Source organism: Anoplolepis gracilipes, chromosome 3 (assembly GCF_047496725.1).
Source record: "Anoplolepis gracilipes chromosome 3, ASM4749672v1, whole genome shotgun sequence".
NCBI lineage: Eukaryota > Metazoa > Arthropoda > Insecta > Hymenoptera > Formicidae > Anoplolepis > Anoplolepis gracilipes.
This window is the reverse complement of record NC_132972.1, coordinates 4239020-4262681: the sequence shown is the minus strand read 5'-3', so window position 1 is coordinate 4262681 and position 23662 is coordinate 4239020. Positions and strand designations below refer to the sequence as shown.

General features: G+C 34.4%; 1 protein-coding gene across 14 annotated transcripts in view; it reads right to left on the bottom strand.

Moving 5' to 3' along the window:
* Nucleotides 1–23662, bottom strand: part of LOC140664251 (CUGBP Elav-like family member 1-A) — a 528745-nt gene that overhangs the window by 353876 nt on the left and 151207 nt on the right. For 8 of the 14 annotated variants that reach the window (XM_072889211.1, XM_072889210.1, XM_072889212.1 and 5 more), the window contains exon 1: nucleotides 19411–20261. The exons of 1 other annotated variant lie outside the window; for it this stretch is intronic. The gene's annotated coding sequence lies outside the window, so the exon portion shown is untranslated. Of the gene's footprint in view, nucleotides 1–19410; nucleotides 20262–23662 lie in introns of those variants that run through there. 5 more of the 14 variants (XM_072889204.1, XM_072889209.1, XM_072889217.1 and 2 more) reach the window with 1 other exon arrangement.

Here is a 23662-nt window from a genome sequence, read left to right as displayed (position 1 = left end):
TCGCGCATGGATGGAAAAAATTGTCTAAAAATACACTCCGTGACTAGAACTTGCGTAACAAATGATCGCGCTAATTGTTTTTATCGACTTTTTCACAGCGTTCTCAATTATCGAGAATTTGAAGAACAGCAATCGGAATGTTTTAAGTACAATATTTGTTTCCATGGTCTGTTGGCAATCTTTAAGTACTGAGACTTTTACATTCGTTTGAGATCAAAGGAACTATCTTTGAGAGTTATGTCAATAATTTGTAAATAAAATAACTAATATTATTTCATGGAAATTAGAAAAATTACGCGTATTTTATATGAAAATGTATAGAATGTTTATCTTATTATTTGAATTACATAATATTATAACTCGTTTTAAAAGGTTCTTTTAATTTCAAGATATTGAAATGTTCAAGTAAATGTTGAAATTAACGAAAAAGATAAATATTGGGAATTTTACAATTTATAGAGTCTCAAAAATAAAATGGGTTGTTAATACTACTTTGCATTGTTGATTACTATTAATGTCCGAGAATATATTATATAGAGAGAGATATTATTAATTAATTATATTATACGTAACTTTATTATTTAAATGTATTAATTACATTCTTTTAATAGGACTAAAAAAATATAGTATTTCGCTACAACACTACACAGATCAAGATTAAAATAACTGCTTAAAATTGTCTTTCTGTTTCTCTTACAACAAATGGTATCACATAAAAAGAAAATCAATGTAGCTCAAGGACTATTTCACAATAATATCATATGCGTGCCAAAATAATTAGGCATATTGCCTTTGTCTTTCTATTGTCGGCTCATACTACTACCCCGCCCAACAGTTTAAATTCAATTAATCTTTCTATAATCGACCCTTAGAGAAATTCAGAGCATGCAATTTGAAAGGGGAAAAAAATAACGCTCAGAGTAGAAAAGATCGTGTCTTCAGACAAGATCATGTACCTTGATTATCGTCTCGGGACGCATCGTTCGTTAGTCAAAGCCCGCAAGACCGAATGCAATTAAGCGTCATATAGAGTCCGTCGTGTCGCGTCGCGTCGCGTGTGCACGCTCGATAGGGCGAGAAGCGAGTTCGTTTCGTGAAACTGCCAATAATAATTAACGTCGGCACACGAAGCCTCGTCCGCCCTTGCCTAACGGTGAGTACGCGCGCGTCTCTGTGCACCAGGGAAGTGCCTACGGGGAGGAAACACACCGTATAACGAACTTTCGCAGACAGACTTTGGCTTCGCTGACCTGCCAATAATTATCGACCAGCACGCATATATTCGCCAGAGAGAGAAAGAGAGACAGAGAGAGAGAGAGAGAGATGTGGTACTTCGGGTTTACGAGGCGGCCGCATCTCCCAGGAACCATCTTTTAGCTAAGATGGAATACTAATCGTCGGCGTGTCAAAACGTTGGCGAACCAAAATGACGTATACAGGGTGTCCGACAAAGACAGCGATATCTTATCTATATATAAAAGAAACGACCCAGGTTTTTTCTTAAAGTTGAAACTTTTCTGAGAATCAATAAGTAAATTAATTAGCGGCTAAAATTAATTACCTCGAGCTAATCGTATATTCTCGATGGAAGTATAATTTATTCGCTATAGACGAAATATGTTGTTATTTATTAATTCAATTATAATTAACTTAACTTTAACTGAAATTTAATAATAAGTGCACTATTTCGGTTTAATTTAATAATAAGTGCATAATTTCTCATTCGCATATCGTTTTGCAAATAAATATGAATAAACTGGAATAAACTATATATTCAACATTTAAATTTTATAAATTAGTTAGTTATTCAGGATGATTTAAAAGTGGACAAATGATACGTTCCTTTAATGCAAGACCGAAATAATTTTTGACACTAATTCTCTGTTGTTTAACAATATTTGTTTTGCTCCTGCTGGATCACATATGTAATTTAATGTTTTAACACAATATTACAATTTTATTATTTTTCAAAAAATACACCATCATTAAAAGAGATTAAGTTAATACATTACCAAACTAATTTATAAAATTAAAATTTATCGAGACACGAGATTTATTTTACACATATGTGGCTAAAATAATAATCAATATTTAATTTTAAGAGAAAATTCATAGACATCTTTCTTTTCTTTCTTATTACATAGTTATTTTTGAAGCATAAATTCTAAAAATCTCTTCAAATCAAAACAATTAAAATTAGCCCTTGATTTCTAATTGATAAAAAGTTATAAAATTAAAGTAAATTTTCTTACAATACCTTTTACCTTTCAACGAGTAATTTATGATATTCAGGCTAAAACAGATTTCTACGTTAAATGTAGCGAAATTATATTGAGAGAGCGGGACTGAACGTAGTGTGAGCACGAACGTGTTCGTGTTTATGTCGAATATATCCAAGGCGAGCTACGTATCCCGCAGAGAGTTGTAACGCTGGATTGTGCGCAGGCATCTTCGTATATATATATATATATAATATATATATATATATATATGCATACAGTAACATACTTGGAAAGGGGTAAAGAGTATTTTATTACTATACGGCAGATAATGCTGAATGTGCTCCGCTTCCACCGCGTGTGCGCGTACGCTATTACTTGAATATCTACGAATGCCCGCTATATACGACCAACTGTATACATCGCTCGATATGGCGTTGCAGAAAGATGTGCTTGTTGTACCTTCGTGCATGATGTTCTAGAAATGTTATCACACTCTTCACGCGGAAATTCTTTAAGCAATGCTTGATCAATTTGCTTTCTGATAAAAATGTCGAGCAACGTGAATTAATGTATTCAAAACGAAGTCTACTTCGTATTAAAAAGCAAGAATAAACAGATAAAAAAAAATCTTCTTTCATTTCTTTCATATCTTTTAGATATTACGTAAATGCAATCTCTCAAATGTAAAGATTATAAAAATATGAATATATTTGAAGTTGAAAAAATGATGTTCTACATCTACATAATAGTCTGTGCGTATGAAAATGACCATTGCTCAGCACATATAAACATGCATACGCAATTGCAATAAAGTAAATTTGAGCAACTATTTCCGCTTTAACATTCCGTAATTCGGAAGTTATTCTTCGATCAGCAATTATACGAAGCACAAACGTTCTGCGTTTAGTTTTGCATTTCAAATGACTTCGCAAGAATGTTTCCTTATTATTTCAAGCCAAGCATGAAAAATGATCTTTATGATAATTATATTCGTACAATAACATAGATAAAGTATTAAATTAAATGTAAACAGGAAATTTGATAAAAAGGCAAATGCAGAAGCGGAAATATACATAGATACGTATAAAGATCCATAATGATATTACACTTTATATTTTCACACAAATATAACTAATTAAAAAATTTTCTTATCTCTTTTGCTTTGGAACATCGAATGCACCTTCTCTTTCCTCTGTTGCAAATTTCTTATATTTTAATAAATTTCTACAAATATGAATAAAATATCAAATAAAATCTACATTCACAATTTTTCTCTCCATTCTTTGTATTTATATATGTTGCATATTTTTATTATTTATTTATCTCTACTTTACATCAGAGATAATTGATTTGGCTACACTCATGCTTTATAGCATAAATGCAATTTGCTTCGATTCTCGTTTTTCTCTGCATACTTATCCATTAATAAAATACTTCGATAACATTCCAAAAATATTTCAAAAATACATAAATTTTATTTTATCGCGCAGTTGACATTACCGAAAAAAGCGCAACGAAAAATACGGCATCGCGTTGTCCGTTGTAAGCTATAACGAGGCAATGTTACGTTTGTTTGTTACACACTCTCACATTAGCTACGCGGCTCGGAAAGATGATACGCATACCTACACGTTCTCTGTGACTCTGACAATTTCAAGCGAGAATTGAAAAATCACGAGAGATCAGAAAAATAACGTCTGAAAAAAATGCATCAATATTCCGCTCCGCTATATGCGTTTATTTAATGACACAATCAAAAATCAAGAGTAACAGTAAATATACTCCCGTTTCTCCTATTCGACCAGTAGTGATGATTACGTAAAGAAAAAGATTGAAATATATTAGCAAAAAATATAACGTGTTATATTTAAGTAAAAATTATTACATAATCAGTAATTATCTAATTATCATTTAAATACGATCTGCTAATACATTTTAATAAATATTTATTTATTATTATCTTTCTTTTATCTCTTCTTCTTTCTTATTTGATTTTAAGAAAAATACAAAAATTTGAAGACCTGCACATTAGTATAATATAAAAAATTGCTTATAATAATCACATGTATTCTTAGTAATTTAATTTGACTAATGTAACGTATATGAAAAGTAATTGCTTGCAACTTTTACGACATGTATTAATCAGTCATTTTCTTTACCACTTCTTTTCTTATATATCTTATACGAAGTTAAAACAAAATTAGCTCATGGTTTCGTGTAATAAAAATTTATATTGTGCTAAATGCACAGAGTTATCGCTAAATAGAGATTGCAGAAAAAGTCACACAAAATTCAATTTACCCAAGTATGATTTTTTCTTCTTGTTGGTTCCAAAGTCAAATGGAAATGTTATTGCAGGTTCCGGTGGTTTTAAACGGATCCGCATTGCATTCAGAGTAGAAGCAATGGTCTGTGGCAAATGCGAAACTGCGATCTCGTGGCTGCACGTACGTCGGTGATTAGGTTAACGCGAACGCGACTTTTTTTCTCGATACAGTATGCAGAATCGTTTGAAAAAGTAGCCACCACACTTTCGAAGCTATTGTGTCTTTTTGAGATTCTACAAACTTTCATGCACACCAACATCAGTATTTTTTTTTTTTTTAACTCAAAGTCGAGAAAGTTATCAATAACTCCCATTATACGAGTATTTTCAGAAACTATAACACTGCAATATGATATATGTAAGTGCTACTTTCAAGAATACATTACAGTTATATTTTATTAACTTTTAAATTTTTCTAATCTTGAAATAATTTGCATTGATTGTAATGATTTATTTACACGCTTATAAAAGAGGTAAATATGATGAAACTATTTTAACATCGATTTAAAATATAAGGATACTTTATCATATGTATTAAATTTGATAAATTTAAGAAAAGCAAGAAAAAAAACGGCTACATATGTGATAAGACAAATACTCTGTATATTGTAATATTTATATGATAAAAACAGGATTGTGTGCAAATACAATCAAATCGAATCTATGTGTGAATATTAATGAAAACGATAGATATGACAAAATATTGCGCACAAATAATCGCATGCGGAATCATCAATGATTCGAGAAAATTGAAACTTAAGATTAATAAAATATTTACGACTAATTATATAATTATATAATTATTTTATAATCAATATAATCATTTTTATTGCCAGCGCAAAGTTAAAAATACAAGCTTACAGTGAATCGCTATTAAATGCACATACAATTTGCTCCCATTTTCCACTTCCTTTTATTACCTACTATTAGCGAAAACGATTTAAATTTTTTTTTTCGATAAACTACAAATACGCGTCCGTTATCTAGTGTCGAACAATTCTGTTCCACTTTGCGCGGCCTACAAAAGTCTATTGTTGCAACTTTAATTACAAGCCATCGCGGAAATTTCGCTTCAACGCTGTCTTATAATGAATTTCTGCGCGATATTCTGCCACAGAAAGAGAAAGCAAAGTGCAGACTTTGCGACCGCAGCAGAACCGCTTAAGCCTCGGCTCAAGCAGCGTTAGCATTTTCATGCAAGAACTGCTCGCGTGTAATCAAATACCAACGCAGGAAAAATATGTGATATACTTGCAGTAATAGTCGATAACTGCAGCATTTTTTAAACAAAAAAGATTTATTTTAAAAATGCTACAGTTATAATTGCCCGCGTCTCAGTTAACTTTGTGCAAATCTATTCGAAAATGCACATATAATGTTACAAAAAATAAATTAGATTTCTGAAAATATTTTATTCATTTACTTGTTTTTTCTCGACAGTATATCTGTCAAATTGATCACGCATTATTGATATTATTATATACAGATTGATAGAGACAAATAAAATAGAACAATTTTGAGTATACTCGAGATACTGATGGGCAAACGTGTACATCTCGCAGAATATATTTAGCCGTTAGATTTGGATCTGGAAGAAGGTCAATCTCATTAAAAAAATGTGTAAAATTTGAGAGCAAATTTTCAATGCGGATCTGTCGGCAAAAAATTCTCTGTTAAATCGGCAACGTCGCTACCGCGAATTGTGTTTTTGCGAATGAGAATTAAAGTCGAGAGGGTTGCGGAGCGAAATTAGTAACCACGGCTTCGCCTTCCGACACGAAACAACGTAATGAGCGCTTTCGCGTGGGAAACAAAGGGCGAGAGAGTAACTGGGGCTTCGGTTTCTACGAGGGGGAGGAAAAATCAGACCAGTGCGAGAGCGAAGCGAACGAGAGGGAACGAAAAAGTTACAAAAAAAAAAAAAAGAAAAAAATAGGAAAAAAACGTTCTCTCACCGCGCGCTCCGCAATCTCTTGCCGAACGCTTCTTCGTCGCGAACGACGTAAGCACTTTCGCGCAGGAGGGAAGGGAAGTGGTTTGCCCGCGTACGAAACCAGACATTCAGTAGCGGGGCATTCGTTTCTTGTCACCCTGTGGTAGGCATCGTTGCATTTTTCAGCACGCCTCAGCACTTTCCGCACTTGGCACTGATCTTCCGGAATCTCTATTGCACGAGTGCCTGAGTGTGCGTTTATTGTCTCGCACGTCCTTTCTATCATTATATAATATTCACGATATCTGATAATTAATATGGAGAATAGCTAAGTAAATACAATTAGCAAAAATTATAAAACATGATTGCATTGTACTACTACGATCCACGTTGAGATGTATGATTAGAATTTATAAATTATGACACATTTCCTAATATTCTAGCAGACAGCAACAAGTTCACTTGATAGCATAATCAAAGATTTAAGTGTATTGGAAACGTTAATACAGATTGTTAATACAGATTTGAATGAGATACATGAGCTACATGAGATCAATATTACACGAGTTTAAAAACGCGATTCAACACGAATTACATAGCAACTTTATCTCAAGTTAAAAAAATAAGACAATTATTTTTGAATAATTCAGTTTATATCAAGTTGGAAAAAAAGGACAATTATTTTTAAATAATCCAGAGAGAAAGAAAGAAAAAACTGCAGTTTACATCTTTAATTTTCATGCAAAATTCAATATATGTCTATTCTCACTACGTTTATTGTGATATTTATTCGTGTATAATATTATACTTTAAAAACACCATTTAGAAATGCAAAAGCAAAGATGCGATATAATAATTCAAACACAGCGTCCTTTCTATGTTATATGTATTTCAAATATTAGGACATAAAAGAAAATCTTATAACCAATCCATAAATTATTTCTGAGAATATAAGGCCGCGCAAACAAAAAAGGCCCCGCGTAGCGCTGCTACGAATCTAAAGATTCTTGTTGAAAAGGTGCGGCAGATGCCTCGCTTTATGTGCGATAAAAACGTTTACGCGCTCGAATTCCGCCCACGACATTGTTTACGAGGATACGTAGCCGCATTGTATTACGTTCTAGCGAGGGTATCGTCGGCGCCATGCTGCGTGCTCATAATAATTATCGAACGCGCCCACAAGAGAGAGAGAAAGAGAGAGAGAGAGAAAGAGAGCTTTTGCAATACCTGGTATGGTGAACGTTAAAGTGCCACGTGCGATAGATGGCGAATTTAAATCCAAGAGGAAAAGCCGCAATTAATAATTAGTCTCCATTGGACGCAAAGTTCTGGCCGTAAGCTAATTATATAGCATTACAAAAAATATTTCAACAATTCTATTAATTAATACGTAATAGTATATTATAACGCAATTGTATTATTCAAAGATATTTTGTATATTAACATATTTAATAATAATATATTTAATAGTAATATTTCATATCATTAACGCGTGATAATGAATGGACGACATAATGCAAGAAAGAAGATGAAATAATGAGAAACAGAACTCGATCTTCCATCTCTTCTTTCGCAGGATGTATCGCGTTGTCCCTTGCATATCATTTTGCAGTGATAGCGAACGAAGGACCCGACGTCTGCAAAAGTGATACATGTATATTTCACTGTTATAATACCGTATCATATTTGATTTCATAAGCTATAAAGAGAGCAATCTTGTTTAAAACGTTTACACAGATAATCGACACATTTGTATCTCGCAGATATTTCATCGTCATCGCGCCCGTTAAAATAAATAAAATCGTCGAATACATAATAATGTGTGTGTGAAACTGGTGCCTCATTTCGTGAAAATTCATTAATTATTGTTTTGGCTTTATTTTTAATAATTATAGAGTTTCTAGAGATTCTTAATAGATTAAAGATATAGTTCCAACTATTATTTAAATTAAAAAACGACTCAGGGGACAAATTGAAATACTAAGTTCACGCTCCGTCTTACTTTGTCCCCTGACAATTCTTTTAGCATTTTTACAGATTTTAAGTGCTTGAGAGTTTTATAATAATTCTACAAAAAATTCTATGCGTAAAAATTATTTTAATATTAATTAAACAAATTAAATGTCGGATATAGTAAGTACCTGGGTAAGATGCTCGTATCTCCACTCGTTTATAATAAATTAGTTACGCATATATATATGTATTATAAAAATGATAAATTATATATTATTATTTGTTGTTTGTTAATAATTATGTATTTATTTGTGCATCAAAATATTTGAATCATTGAAATATTTCTAAAATATAATAGTCATGTATATATAATATTCGTATATAATATTAAGAAAACTATCACGCGTGATTTCTGGTATAATATATATGTTAACATATTCTCCGAATGCAAATATTACATTATATTATAATTTTTACTATAACATTTTCTTCGTGTAGATAGAAATTACAATTATATTATTTCATTGGAGTAAAGAATACAGAGAAGTAACACGTACAGCGCGAAGCGTATCACGAGGAAAAAAATATCGCGGCGACTCCCAGAATTGTTGACACACGCTACACACGCGCGCACACACACACACACACACACAGTCGCATGTTGCATCAGTCGCGCATACCGCGCAGAAACCGACCCCGGTTGCCCGTAGTGAGCACAATGCTCTTGTACTCGTGTTACAGCGCTACAGAGAACAGTTTCTGGAGGTTTACTGCTGGTGAAGGTGTCGTTCAATGTCCTTTATTTTTCGCGTTTTTTTATCGATGGAAAGAGAAAATTTCGCGGACGAACAAGTATCGGGATTGCCGAATTGAACAACGGGCAATTATCTCAGTACGCCTGTTAGTCTGCACGATCGTGATTTATGATCGATATTTCGAAAAATCGTGATGATTGGTATCCTTGAAAAGCGCGTCGACGAAAAATAATCTTAGCGAGTAGTTGAATTTCTCGAGAGCGTCGAGCAGCAAATATCGAGTGATTGTCTTAATTGCGTTGAAATTGAACTTCGCAAATAATAGTAATCAATGTTTGCTCGCATTTGACGTACATCTTATCGAGCTGCCTTCTTCGATGAACGCCTTGACGAATGAATCCCGTAGTACAGGTATAATCGCGTTTTCGCTAGTCACCGAATAGCCGCCATTAGATGGAGCGCGTAGATGAATTTGGAGAGTATCGAGCGAGAAAAATATCGGGCACGGTGTAACGTATCACATCGAAAGATGATATCAGGATCGAGGTTCAATCGCTATGTGAGTCGCGATGACTTCATTTCTGGGATTGACTTGACGCAACATAAAAGTTTTTTTTTTTTTTTTTTTAATGCATATCACGAAGTGTTCTGGACAAAAACACGGAATCTCGCCGGACGATTCTCGAAATTGAGGGTAGAGAACGCGAGCTTATATACAAATTGCGTCTGTCGTGCTAGACGGCGTATTTCAAGATATATATTTCGTTAAAACTTCGTCGAGTGTTATTTCTATCTATTTTAATTATTCGTATAAATTTCTCGCATACTATGTCTCTACTAAATATCAAATCGTTGAATGATTATGACAGCGTCACGAATATGAAGTGCATTTTTACGTTCGTAGTCGAATGACGTTATACGTGAATTGCGGAAATGCTGAGAATAAATATCCGACAATAAAGTATTGTATAATACATCCTAGAATATACATGTGTGTAGTTTAAGCGTCGCGAGTGATAGTGAATAATGAAAATAAATGTCTTGAATAAATCAATGCGCATAAATATCGGAAGTACGGAATAAAAATGTCGGCGAATTATAATTACACGAGTGCCGTGAATATATATCAGTGATTGATATTCGATCGAAAGTATGTACAATACATTGTCGTGCATAAAATATGTGTCAAGTATCGCAAAGTTTCCGGTAGTGTCCGAAAAAAGTATCGTGCGATCGCGATTTTTGTGAATGATGATAATTGTGATTAGGTATGCAATTGATTGATTCAGTTGCACGTATGATAGATCATTGATCATCTATCATCAAAGGAGAGTTAAAGATAGAAAGATGAATGAGTTAATGGCGAGAAAAAAACAGCGAGACTACGACTGGTGAATCTATAATTAATTAGGTATCATATTTAATTTCTATATGACGAGTTCAGATTAGGTATCGTACAAGTTACGATTGAATAATAATAAATATCGATATTTTATAAATACACGATTGAAAATTATTTATTAAATAATAATATAGTAAAAATTACTTTAAAAATATATAATAAAAATTAAATGTATTTTTTGCATATTTTTCTACAATTTTTATTTTGTGTTATTTACATAATAAGCATATAAATAATTGATATATACCGACACATTAAATATAAAATAAATAGAGTTGATTTTTACATTTTATTAAATTGCAGATTAAAAATTTTATTACATTTTATTAGAATTTTATTAGAAAATTTTTTTTACTACATACCAAATACTATAAATGGTGTGTGTGAAGCTGGCATCTCACTTTATAGAAACGCATTAATTGTTCTAGTTTCATATTTAATAATTCTAGAAATCTTGATAGATTAAACAAATAGTTTTGACCATTAAATAAAAAAATGATCCGAACTGGAACAAACTACGACGCCAAGTTTACGCTGCGTCTCACTTTGTCCTTGTCGACTATTTTTAGCATTTTTTGGTAGATTTTAAACGTTTAAGAGTTTTACAACAGTTTTACAAAAAGTTCTATACGTAATTGTTAGAACATTAATTAAACAATTTAGATCGTCCAAGACGCCAAACGTTTAAATATCGAGATGAGACACTAGTCGTATTTCGATAATACTATCGACTTTAAATGAAAGCTTTCGATATTATTGAATGAGATTTTATATTATACATCCAGTGTTTCGTGCGATTTAATTTGTTTAATAAATATTCCAATAATTTTAAACAATATGTAGAATTTTTTCTGGAAATTAAAAATGATGACAGAATAACACGAATTCTTATTTAAAATTGATAAAACTATTGAAAAATGACCTTTGATTTGTTTAATTAATACTCTAATCATTTTTACGCATAAAAGTTTTTATAAAACTATTGTGAAATTCTTAAATACTTAAAAATACTTAAATACTTAAAAAAATTTCTGGCGAGCAAAGTGAGATGCAAGGTGAACTTTGATGACGTCAATTTGTTTCGAGTAATTTTTTTAATTTAATGGCCAAAACTATTTGTTTAATCTGTCAAGAACTTTAAAACTATTAAAAATAAAAGTAGAATTCTCAACAATTAATGAGTTTCCACAAAATGAGACGCCAGTTTCACACACACCCATTCATTATATCCGTAAACAAATAAATGGTTTTTATATATTAATTACGGCAATTAATTGCTAGTTAAAAATTTATTAATTAAAGGAATAGACTCATCGCGCAATTCTTATAGTCGAGCCTTTAATCAGCCGTTTGTTTGGATACATGGAAATTAATTTCCGTAACGTTCCGCATATACGTTTGCAACAAGCACTGATAGGAATCATGTAAAAGCGCAAAACCAGCATGGCGAGCGATGCACGAGCGAATGCGTTGTAATCAACTAGCGACGTAGTAGATTGGCTGTCTCGCAAAAATTGCGGCTATCCGAAATTCCGAGATTAAACCAGGAACGGCTGAAAAACTGTCGGAATCGCGAAAATACGGTATGAGCCGCCGCCGCCGGACGCCGGCGCCGCGGATTATTTCCAATCAAAACGAATCGCTTTAAATCCCGAATAAACCAATCGCGTGTCTGCCCGTTCCATCCAATGTTCGAAAATGAAGACATCAATCGCGGCGTGTTTGCGCACGATGAAACTAATTAACTAATTCCTCGCAGTAGCACTCCTCCCCTCCCCCCCCCTCTCGCGTCGTTCTGGACTAACAATAAGACTTAAACAGAGTTTTTACCGAGTTAACGGTGCCTCGGTGAGAATTTAGTCTTCTCAGAAAATGGAAAATGTCATTAAACTTCAGTTACCCGCGGTGCAGCGAGAAACCATAAGTCCGACACCGTGATTCGAAATTAAATTTGTCCTGTAAACGAGGGTTAAGTGTTGTTTATTCCCCGCCAGGGAAGAGTGGCAGCAGTTATGTTCCAGTTAATAAAATTGTCAACTTTTGACTGTTTAATTCGTTTTAGCGAAATAAAAGTGCGAATGTTTTTTGCTCGCGCGCTGAATAATTTAGACAAATCATATTTAAATAGATGTCATTTAATGACATTCACGATCGATTAATAATATCTTTATAAAAGAGAAAGAGAGAGAGAAAGAGAGAGAGAGAGAGAGAGAGAGTGAGTTTAATAAAAAAATAGAGAGAGAAAAAAGAGTAGCTCACATAGGCTTCTCTCTTTCTATATATACATATCTATCTCTCTCTTTAGCAGTACATATCAATATCTCTCACGTTCTTCAGACTTTAATTCAATTTTATCTTATTTTATTAGTATAAACTTACGCACATATGCACAATGACAGGCGCGATTGGCAAGCATACAAAAACTGGTTTTTAAATAGCGTTCTTGTTTTTTCAAATGCAAAGAATAAAAATAGATCGCGCACAGATGCTGCCAATGAAAGTACACAACACACATACATGGAAAAATCGCGGTCCTTTCAACATGTGCCCTATTTACACTTTGTACCGATCAAACCGATTGCGTCGCACATCCGTTTGATTTCTAATGTGCGAGCATTATGTTCGCGAATCTTCGATTTGATCGCTTCGTACATCGAAATTGGATTCTCGCCAAACGCGCATGCGTTTTGCCACGTTTTTACGAGTCACGTTACACTCGCGTGCGAGTAACACTATAACATCTGAAACACGATCACGAAGCTATAAAGTAAGAGGGAGTACGTGCTAAACCATAGCTGTGAAGTAATACATTATAACAGTAGATTATGTATAACGTAAAAAAATATTAACTTTATTTAATCTAATGTATATTATTACATTTCTCTTAATTATGTAAAGCTTGAATTAATTTCTTTCTTCTAACATTTACTTCTCTCAGTCTTTCTCATGGAAAATGTTTTATAGAAATAGTATAAAAATGTGGGCAAATAACAGTTAACTTATTATAAATAGTGCGAATTAAGATACAACATATATTTTGTTACATCAAAAAAAAAAGGAAGAAAGAAAATTATATTCTCATGACGTAGAAATGATTTTTCAAATTTTGCCTCGATTTAAATAAGAATGGTTTTAAGTCACTGATTAAACGTACAATTGAAACATGTATATATATATATATATATATATATATATATATATATATATATATATATATACATATATATATGGTCTTTAAATTAGCATTTGACCTATTTCGCAGCATTGATCTAACAGCATATAGAACTGCTGTTATAATAAAACACTACTAGTGCTTATAAGCATAAATTTAATCATGATTATTGCAATAACAAAAACTAATTATATATTATTGTATTTGAGTTATATTCAAAAGATAATTAGTTATAATCTAGAGAGGTGAGAGAGATTATATGTATAGTTTAAAAATATAATTATATAATGTATAGATTGTAAAAAAAAAATCTTTCATTCTAATATACATTTTTGAAATATTTCTTGATTAATAATTACGATGTAAATAATAAAAAAAGAACAATTTTTTCCGTATGTAAAAAATATTTTCTATTTTATAAAATGCTTTTACGGATGTTAAGGTTTTCTTTATCTTCTCTAATGCATTATATCCGCGTTCTTTCTCATAAAATCTTATATATGTATATATGTATATATATATATATATATATATATATATATATCATTGTCAGATAAAAAACACGAAATGACTCTATATATTTACAAATGCGTACATTCTGATTACAAATTAATATTGAAAAACACATACATATAACGCATTGCTATCGTATAACGATAAAATTTATACACAACGTGTAATATAATATCAACCGCATCAACAATGTATCGAGATACTTTAAGATGAGAAGGAACATTTTACTGCCATAAAAATTTGAAGACGTCTATATAAAAGCGATGAATGCGGATCGCTTTTCACGACGCTCTAACCAGGCCGTGGTCTAAACTTTGCGAGCGTTAACAAGACGACGGCGATGATGGGATAGTTTCGCGACTTTACGTTATGTAAACTTATTCTGGGTTTTCTTTCGAGGAGCGAGAGGTCGGTAAATTCGAGCGCCTAATTATAGAGGTGCTAGAGAGAACGCCTTTAACGCCTCCACCGCCCGCCTGCTTCTTCCCACGAGGAACTCCGACACGGTGGTGTGAAGGGCGCTGAAGGAGGCACTTGGGCTCACCACGAACTAAGAAGTTTCAATTTCCGAACATAGTCGCGGTACGACGATGTTATTAATGTAATTAAGCAAGGATTTCCTTCACACGATACGGCCTTGTTGACTACGCCAATAGAAAGTAATCATGAGCGTTACTATGTCTTAACCCACACTGTCGTGTCACAAAAAATTCAAAAAGGTAAAAAGTTTGAAAGAATTTTCACAAACTTACATTGCTATATAATCCCTTTTCAAATTTTGCATTTCGATAAATTAGTAATTGCGATTCAATTACTACTGTAATTATAAAATTTGCATTTGAAGTATTTATAAAATATTCTCGAAAAAGTGTAAAAACAATAAAGATTAATATAATATAAACATATTATATGTCGAAAAGAATATTCAAATATTTGACTCATCGCTTCTTTAGAGAGTAATTCTAGATAATTTAAAAAGAATTCTAAAAATATTTTCACACAATTATTTCAATATTAATTTTTCTCATCTTAAGAAAAAAATCGATCGTGAATTTTCAAATATTTCCGAATAAATTGTATTTCCTTTTTTTCATTAACTAGTATAAATATATAATGATAAATATTTATTTTAGGATAACAAAAACAGTAGGGTAAAAAGATTACGCAATTCTAATCAAAATGAGACTTCAATTTCAGCACTATGATGTGTTACAACAACATGACGTGTTGACGCAGCTATACCGTCCTATTCGGTACAGTCATACGTGCAATAATGCAAGTTTACCTTCCTCTCGTATGAGATGATCACAGTTTAAATGCGGCTCTACCGTTCTCAATTTGTGCACATTTGCGTTTATTTGCCACCGTCTTTCCATACCAATCGCAGTTCTGTTATCGTTTATACTATCATCGTATCAATTTTGTGTCTGTACAGCGTTAAAAATAGAAACGTGTCGAACGTTATTATTTCTATGAGCACGTGTCTAGCATGTGCGGAGCTTTCAACTAAATTAAATTTAGCATGATTAATATCTATACAATTTATCATTGTAATGTAAATCTCTCTTTTTCTCTTTTTATTTTTCTTGGACAAAAGTATAGAATATGTTACATATATTATGTAAATTTTAGAAATTTTTGACAAATCAAACAATGTTCATAAATTAGCAAGTACAATCAATTTAGAATTATTTTATTAACAATCATAATTCAGTATAAAAAAATGTGTGTCACTTTCAACTTGTGGATGCTGATTTGTCCAATTTACCATAATTTATTAAAAATACTTTTACATATTTCTTGTTAAGATAATATAAGATGTGACGTTTCATAGCTTTTTTTCATTAATTTTGCAAGAGTAGTAAATTACTGTAACTCTAAATAAATCTATGAATAATACAGTATTAAATGTATGACTTGTTCAGCCTGTTAACATCGATAACAGAATAGCTAGAAGAAAATAATTACATTTACTGCTTTACTAATTATACGATTCATTACATAAAGTGAGAAAAGAAATAGTAATTATTAGTCTTGGAAAATTTAATTATTTTTTGCTACAGTTGAGCTGAAAGTATATGTGCAATATATGTATATCAACTTTCATTTATTCTGTTCTGTTTTCGGTTACGTTTTGTTCTCTGTAAATGCATTATGATTACGTCTTTGTTATGAAATTATCACGTATCATAACGCAACACGCGTGATGTTAATAGGTGAGACCTTGGTCTTTAGCACAAGCGTTTCTTTGTTGTGTTCGAGCAATTAGCCTGACGTTGCATTTACTAATAACAAGTAATGACGGATCATTTTTCATTCGAAGTGCAGAGTAAAATTCGAATTTGCGCGAAAGAATTTTGTGAAAACGGGGTGAAAATGTAGACATGCTGAGACGAGGATGACGCCACTTGTTTTGCCGTCGTTTCGCTAATACCGCCATACCCATACTCACCTTCTCGAGTTCGTGCTTCGTCTACAAAGTGGTACCTAACCGTAGTAGCTTTGACGGAGCTCTTTCGGCCCGAGCTCACCCTACATGCGGACCTTTTCCTGATTCGCGCCGCAAACGCGAGAATTTGGAGCGCGAACGGCAATTCGGTCCTCCACTTCCTCGTCGTGTCGCGTCGTTTCTCACCGAAAGAAGGTGGCCCGGGTTAGGTTCCCGGGTAGAACGTGTTACGCGCAGACAATACCGGGTGGCGAGTGCAACTGACTGCGGCGCAACTTTGGCACGAGCATCACGTGCCGCGATAAAGCAACGTGCCGTGAGACGATTGAGACGCAAGGTCGGTCGACCTACAATGCAACGGCAAGGTCTTTTTCAGGAGACTCAACACGTCGAATCGCATCTCGCGGCTTTAACCCTTTCGGTACGTGTGACGACTTGTAGCGTTAAGTGCTCGTTGTAACACCTTCATCTGCTACGGTCGAACATGCTCGTTACGAGAAAATTCCCGTGTGCACGCTACGTGAATTTGCCACCGTGTTTTCCACATATGTAGCAAGATTTGTGCAACCAATTTGGAATCAAATTTCATTTTAACAAAAAATATATAATGCTCTATTTTTGCGAAGAAATGAATCGATGATTTCTGATAGTCGTAAATAATTGAAACTGTGTTAAGCTCAGAGATACGACAAAGAACCTTGTTTAACAAAACCATCAACTCTTTCTTTATAAAAAAAAAAAATATAACAAACAAATGGCTATTCAGATCATCAAGATATATAATATCGAATTAAAAATTTGTAAAGCTAATTTCTCTCTCTCTCTCTCTCTCTCTTTCTCTGTTTATCTCTATCAAATACCTATTAAAAAGAAAATTGAACTTTTATTAATGAAGAAAACGCATCGAGTTAAACCACTCTAACATATATCATATTTACAATTCATATAACACATTCAATATACATAACAGATATATACTATTTCTCATTCAAAGAATTTACTAAAAAATTTCAAACATTTTGATCATACTCGACGAAATAATAGTCCTAGTTTCTAAACAACGAGTAAGAACACAAAAAGTTTCTGTTTTATATAGATTAATTTTTTTAAATATCTGGAATTATATATATTTACAGCAATTGTTTCATCTGTAATTGTGAAACAAAATAATGTTTTTCATTAATAAGTTCTTACAATTTTTATTACGATTGTAAGCAATAGTCGCTTCTAATTTTTCAAAATTTTTTGGGGTACAACGATCAGTAAATTAAAAGAGTATATTTTATCTAAAGTCGTTCTCCTAATCGTTAATTGAAATTAAATGAGATTCAATTTATTTCCTCCATTTCTTTGCAGAGATTAGATGAGGAGGAGACAGAGAATCAGTTTAATCTCAATTCATCTTTAACTATATTAATATTTACGAGAGCTCGCGCGGCAACTAGATTACCGAAATGTAAATTATGCCAGTTTCGAAACAACCGGCTTACAGACGTGCGTTCGTCACGATGTTGCGTGCCCGATTCATGAATGCGTCGCATTCATAATTCTAACATTGTCAATGTGTAATGCGCGTGACAAGGTCTAATGTAGCGTATAACGAGGCGAACGATCCAACGACGCAATCGATTCGACTTGGAGAATCGAACGTTCGCGTGGCAATAGCAAGTAGAGAAGGTCAACGACGAGACGTTTGTGCGAACAATTACGCAGCATTTGCTACTAATAGACACAAAAGTATCTCGACAAGAATTGACACTTCTTTGCATACATGACAACACTTGAGGACGAAATAAAGTAACACGTCGAGAGCGACACGCTTTCGTTCCATATGTTTTGCGAGAGCTCAAGGACACCGTATGCTAACAATCGATAAGCCGACTTGTTCATTCGATCGAGCAAACGCAAGTATTTATATTCAAGCGAGAAATATTTCGAAAAGGCGGATCGGGCTGTCGACGCGCGTGTTGAAGAAATATTTCGAATTTCTGCGAATGAACGACGAATGATTTTTCGCTAATCGAAAACTCTCCCCGTTGTCTCGTTTATTACCTTGTTAAATTTTCTACAAAGGCGTGATGCAAAATACGTCATTGGTTAGGTTTGGTGCCACGCGACCCTCGTGATTCTTTTGCACGCGACGCGTGATAGTTTCGTGAATGAAAAGGTGCTCGTCTAGTTAAATATACGCAAGTCTAATGATAACTAACTAAAGATTAATAATTTTTCTTAAACTGAGACTAGACAAATGACAACAGGATCGATATATTATTTTATTCATCCGAGTCTGAAGTCATTCTTAGAAATGGGTGGCTCGCGCGCGTGCAGTGATTCAGGTGATTCAAATTTCTGCGAGACTGAGCGAATATGTATGGTACGTCACTTTGAAGTCACATTAGGCCACGGTGCGAGTTAAATGCTGTTAAATGTCACGTGTCACGTACGGAACTGTTGGACGAGCGTAGCGAATCCACGATGTAAAAGCCGTGTCGCGCATTAACAGGACGGTATGGAACGTGGGAACGCGGACACGCCGAATAACTCGAAAACGCTTACACTACTCCCGTTGCGTGTTTAACGAAACAGCTGTCCCGCAACTATGCTTATCGAATCGAGCGACTTCAACCACATTACCGTGCTTCGGAAAATATAAGGCGAATAGAATTGCGAGAATAGTTTACGTACCCAATAGTCATAATCCAAAGCTGCTTTTTTTCACCGGTAATCAACGAGCCTTTCACGAACACTACTGCCTCCTTCGCGAGTTTCCTTGCAAGGTACCAGTTTTCTCACTGTGTATCAATGGCGCATCGGTATGTTACAAATCATCATGCGATCACGTTTAGATAGGAATTCCAGCTGCTCTTAATCTTCCAAGATGATTATGTCTCTTGCGGATCAATCGATACATTACTCGATTATCATCGGGAATATTGGAGCACCTTCGTGTCCTTCGCAAGGGGTTGATTCGCGCAAACAGGACGATATCGCGACACGAGTGGTTCGTCTGTAATATAATCCTTCCCCTGAGGTCAGAAGTAAAACAAATCAACACGAAACAGAGATTTGACAATTAAATCATTCAGACAGCGTTGTCCGTTAAACGAGAATCCCTCAGAGAAGGATACAAGCCAGCACAAGTCAGTGAATATACCCTTCTTTCTTCTATCTGTCAATGAGACGATTCAAACATTCGAACTATCCTGCTTCTCGCAAAAGGATTATACCGCGTCAATGAGTACTTGATGGCTTAATACTCGTAACCACGCGCGCGGACAATCTCGTCTCGAAGCCACTTGGAGGGCACTTGTCCGAAGGGTGGCGACGGGGGAAAGGGGAGCTAGGGGGGAGGGCACACTCTTGGGCGGGAGACCCAGGGTTCGCGATCGCCGACGCGAACAGGTGGTACACGCTCGACAAGTCACGCCGCGCGCGGAACACGCGAATCTCGCGAGCTCTTCGCGACACCGACGTATAGAATACAATACGCACACGTCGTCGCGACGGCTTGACGTCGACTGAGGTGGCGCGGATACGGCGCCTCGCGCCTGTCCGTCCCTGCTTTGCCGCCGCCGCCGCCGCCGCCGCCACCGCCGCCGCCGCCACCGCCGCCGCCGCCGCCGCCGCCGCCGCCGCCGCCGCCGCCGCCGCCGCCGCCGCCGCCGCCGCCGCCGCCGCCGCCGCCGCCGCCGCCGCCGCCGCCGCCGCCGCCCCACCGCCGCCGTCGCCGCCGCCGCCGCCGCCGCCGCCGCTGCCGCTGCCGCCGCCGCCGCCGCCACCACCACCGCCACCGCCGATATTGCCCCACCAGAACGCAGAGGCGCCACCGACGCCTACACCCTCACCCGGGTTACCGTTCCGCCCCCCTGACGTCTTTCCGTCATACTGGCAAACGCACCGATCCCGCGTCATTCGGTGTCGTTGCGACCGCGAGGGTGGACGTCGACGACGCGATGAAACCCGGCGATACTCAATTAATGAATTGTCATTAATGAAGAATCGTGATAATGATGGAAAGTAATCGTTTGACTTGCGACATTCTGTATCTTATTCCATCTTACTGTCACTTACATTTGCTAAACATAGATGAAATTATGAAATATACGACAGATATTTTTTCTTTAACATTCTTTAATGAATTTTAATATGTGGTAATTTTTCGTGTAATTTTTATACGTATATAGTTATCATATTTCTTGTTTGAAGAAATTTTTTAGATTTGCTCTTATTTAGGTATTTTAAACAATTAGTCGAACAAATCAAATATACGTTTGACTAGACATATTATATGACATATGATCTTTTGAATCATAAAATATAAATAACTCTGTAGATTTTTAAAACTATATTAATAATAATCATTCAAAAAGCTATATATTTAATAAATTTTTATTTTCAATTTTCTTCGCGTTAAAGATAAATGCGATACGCAATATTTTTCTGAGCATATTTTTACAAGAGATGTAATAATATCTCGATGTCAAATATCTAAAAATAATGACAAACTGGCTGTCTAGATTCGTTGAGTGTTCTATTATCCGCAATTTTTTTATTAATCATTAAAATATTTCAAGAATTATATGTATATATGTACAATGCAGTATTAAAAAATCTAACGGTACTTGTGTTATATAACATCAACACTCTATTGATTTCAATTAATCTGACAATGAATAAGATTGATAAACTCGATTCTAAAATCTCGCAATATGTTATGCCAAAATCTTTAAAATATGTATAGATACGCATATACACAAGCGATTTTGGCACGCAAAATGCAATTATAACTGTCGTATATCATTTCTTTCTTTTATATATGTTATAGTATAATAAATAATGATAAATATAAAGTTTCGACCGCGTTAAATAGTTGTAATAATATTAGAGAGAGAAACACAGAGAAAGAGAGAACTCTAATATATATATATATATATATATATATGTATATTATTAATTACATATATATAGCACATTAATTACATACACACAAACATACATTTTATTAGCACATGTTTTAATTATATTTTAATTAATATAGAAAAAAATATTAAAATAAATATCATTAAAATAAATATCAATAACCATTGATACCGATTAATATGATATATAAATTATTCTCTAATTAGTTTATTATTATTGTTATTAATTCGTCATTAATTGTGAAAAATAGAAACATAAAATTTTCAAAATAAAAATAAAATTAATTTAATAATAAAATACATATATTTAAATATATTAAATACAACATAATACATTTTATAATTAAGAGAGTATTTTGGAAAATGAGACTGGCAAGTAGTACTCATTTTTTGGAGCATATCTATATTACATCGTTGGTTGTTCATCAACGAAACCTTCCTAATGAGTATACCTTGACGTTGATGGGAGGGCTCAGTACCTAAAAGTTTATTCTGAAAGGGAAGTTAAGTACCTAAACGATTTTTTATAGTTTTTTAAGGCTGATAAGATCAGTTTTATCGATATTTCTTTTTACACTTATAATTGACGTCGTTGCTCGCAATGTCGATATCGATAAAACGAGATATTTTATTAAAATGTTACTGACTCGATTATCTTGCGAAATAAAATATTGATTCGTGATTTCGAAATTCAAGAGTGCCGAACAACGTATCACGCATTCGTTTTTATCGTAACGGGCATAGTTTGTCTTAATTAATTCGAGAGTATCGTGCAAAGCGTCGCGCGTTTGTTGTTATGATGTTGCATAATCAACGGTAATGCGTTATTATTTTCGCGAGTGAGTGTAACGAATCTTGATAGTTTGAGAGAAGAAGGAGAAGAAGGAGAAGGAGAGGAAGCTTAGGAAATATTAGGGAATGGCGGAACAATCTTGGAGTAAATAATTTATTATTTTTATATTTTTTAATTGTTGCACGTGTCTATTCACGCATGTTTTATTTTATTTATTCATTTAAGATAATATAAACTATAATTAAAGAAAAAAACATTTTTATATATTATAAAAACTCTATTTAAAAAGGAATAATGAGTTCAGAAATTATATGATTGTATATATTGATCTATTGGTTAACCATTTGCTTATTATTATAAGCATTAAATTTTATATTCAATGTGTATCATAATAATTTTTTGAAATTATTCTTTTGGACGCTGTTATAATTTAAATTTTGTATTAATATTTTGCAGATACAACATAGTTTCAGGACAGTTAACTCCGCTGCTGCGCACCGACCGGTGAGTGAGACAAACTTTTATGTTCTTTTGCGGTAATGGATCTACTAGAATAAAAATTGTATCACAGATCCGTTGCGTTAAAATGGAAGCGGGTCACGAGAAATGAGGCAAAGTAAATGAAACCGCCGTTTAGTGTGGGAAGCGACATACAGCCGTTTTCACGATAGAAACCGCATGCTCGCTGTTTAGCTCTTGCTCTATCGCTCTATCATTTGTCGTCGTTAAATAAGAAAAACGCTGACGCTACTAAACGTGTCGCGATGATGACTCGAAGCAGTGTCTGACGCGTGTCTTGTTTTTTTTTTCGTCAGTTCTCAACCGCGAATAGAGGAGTTTGCTCGTCATCCTGCCGCGCAAATAGAACTTCCGTGGCGCAGATACGTCCGGTCGCTTTGCGTTTCGAGTTATGTAACGACCACGCGACAGTCGGGCAAGAAATTATTATAACAAGATGCAACTGCGTCTCCGATGGAGGACAGGACTCTGCGCGACTGCTTTAAGAATAGCCGCGTAATAATAACAGCCGGCGTGAACTCGGTATCGGTAGAGATTGTGCGAAAAAAGCGCAGTTATTTGATACGCGAGCGAGTGCATCCCTGTTTCATTATGACATTAATATGCATCCGCGAAAGGCCGCCACTTGGTCATTTGTCACGACTGTCGCAAGTTCACCCAGTTTAATGCATTCGCGCTCTCCAGGTCGTTTTCCTTCCCTCCCGTC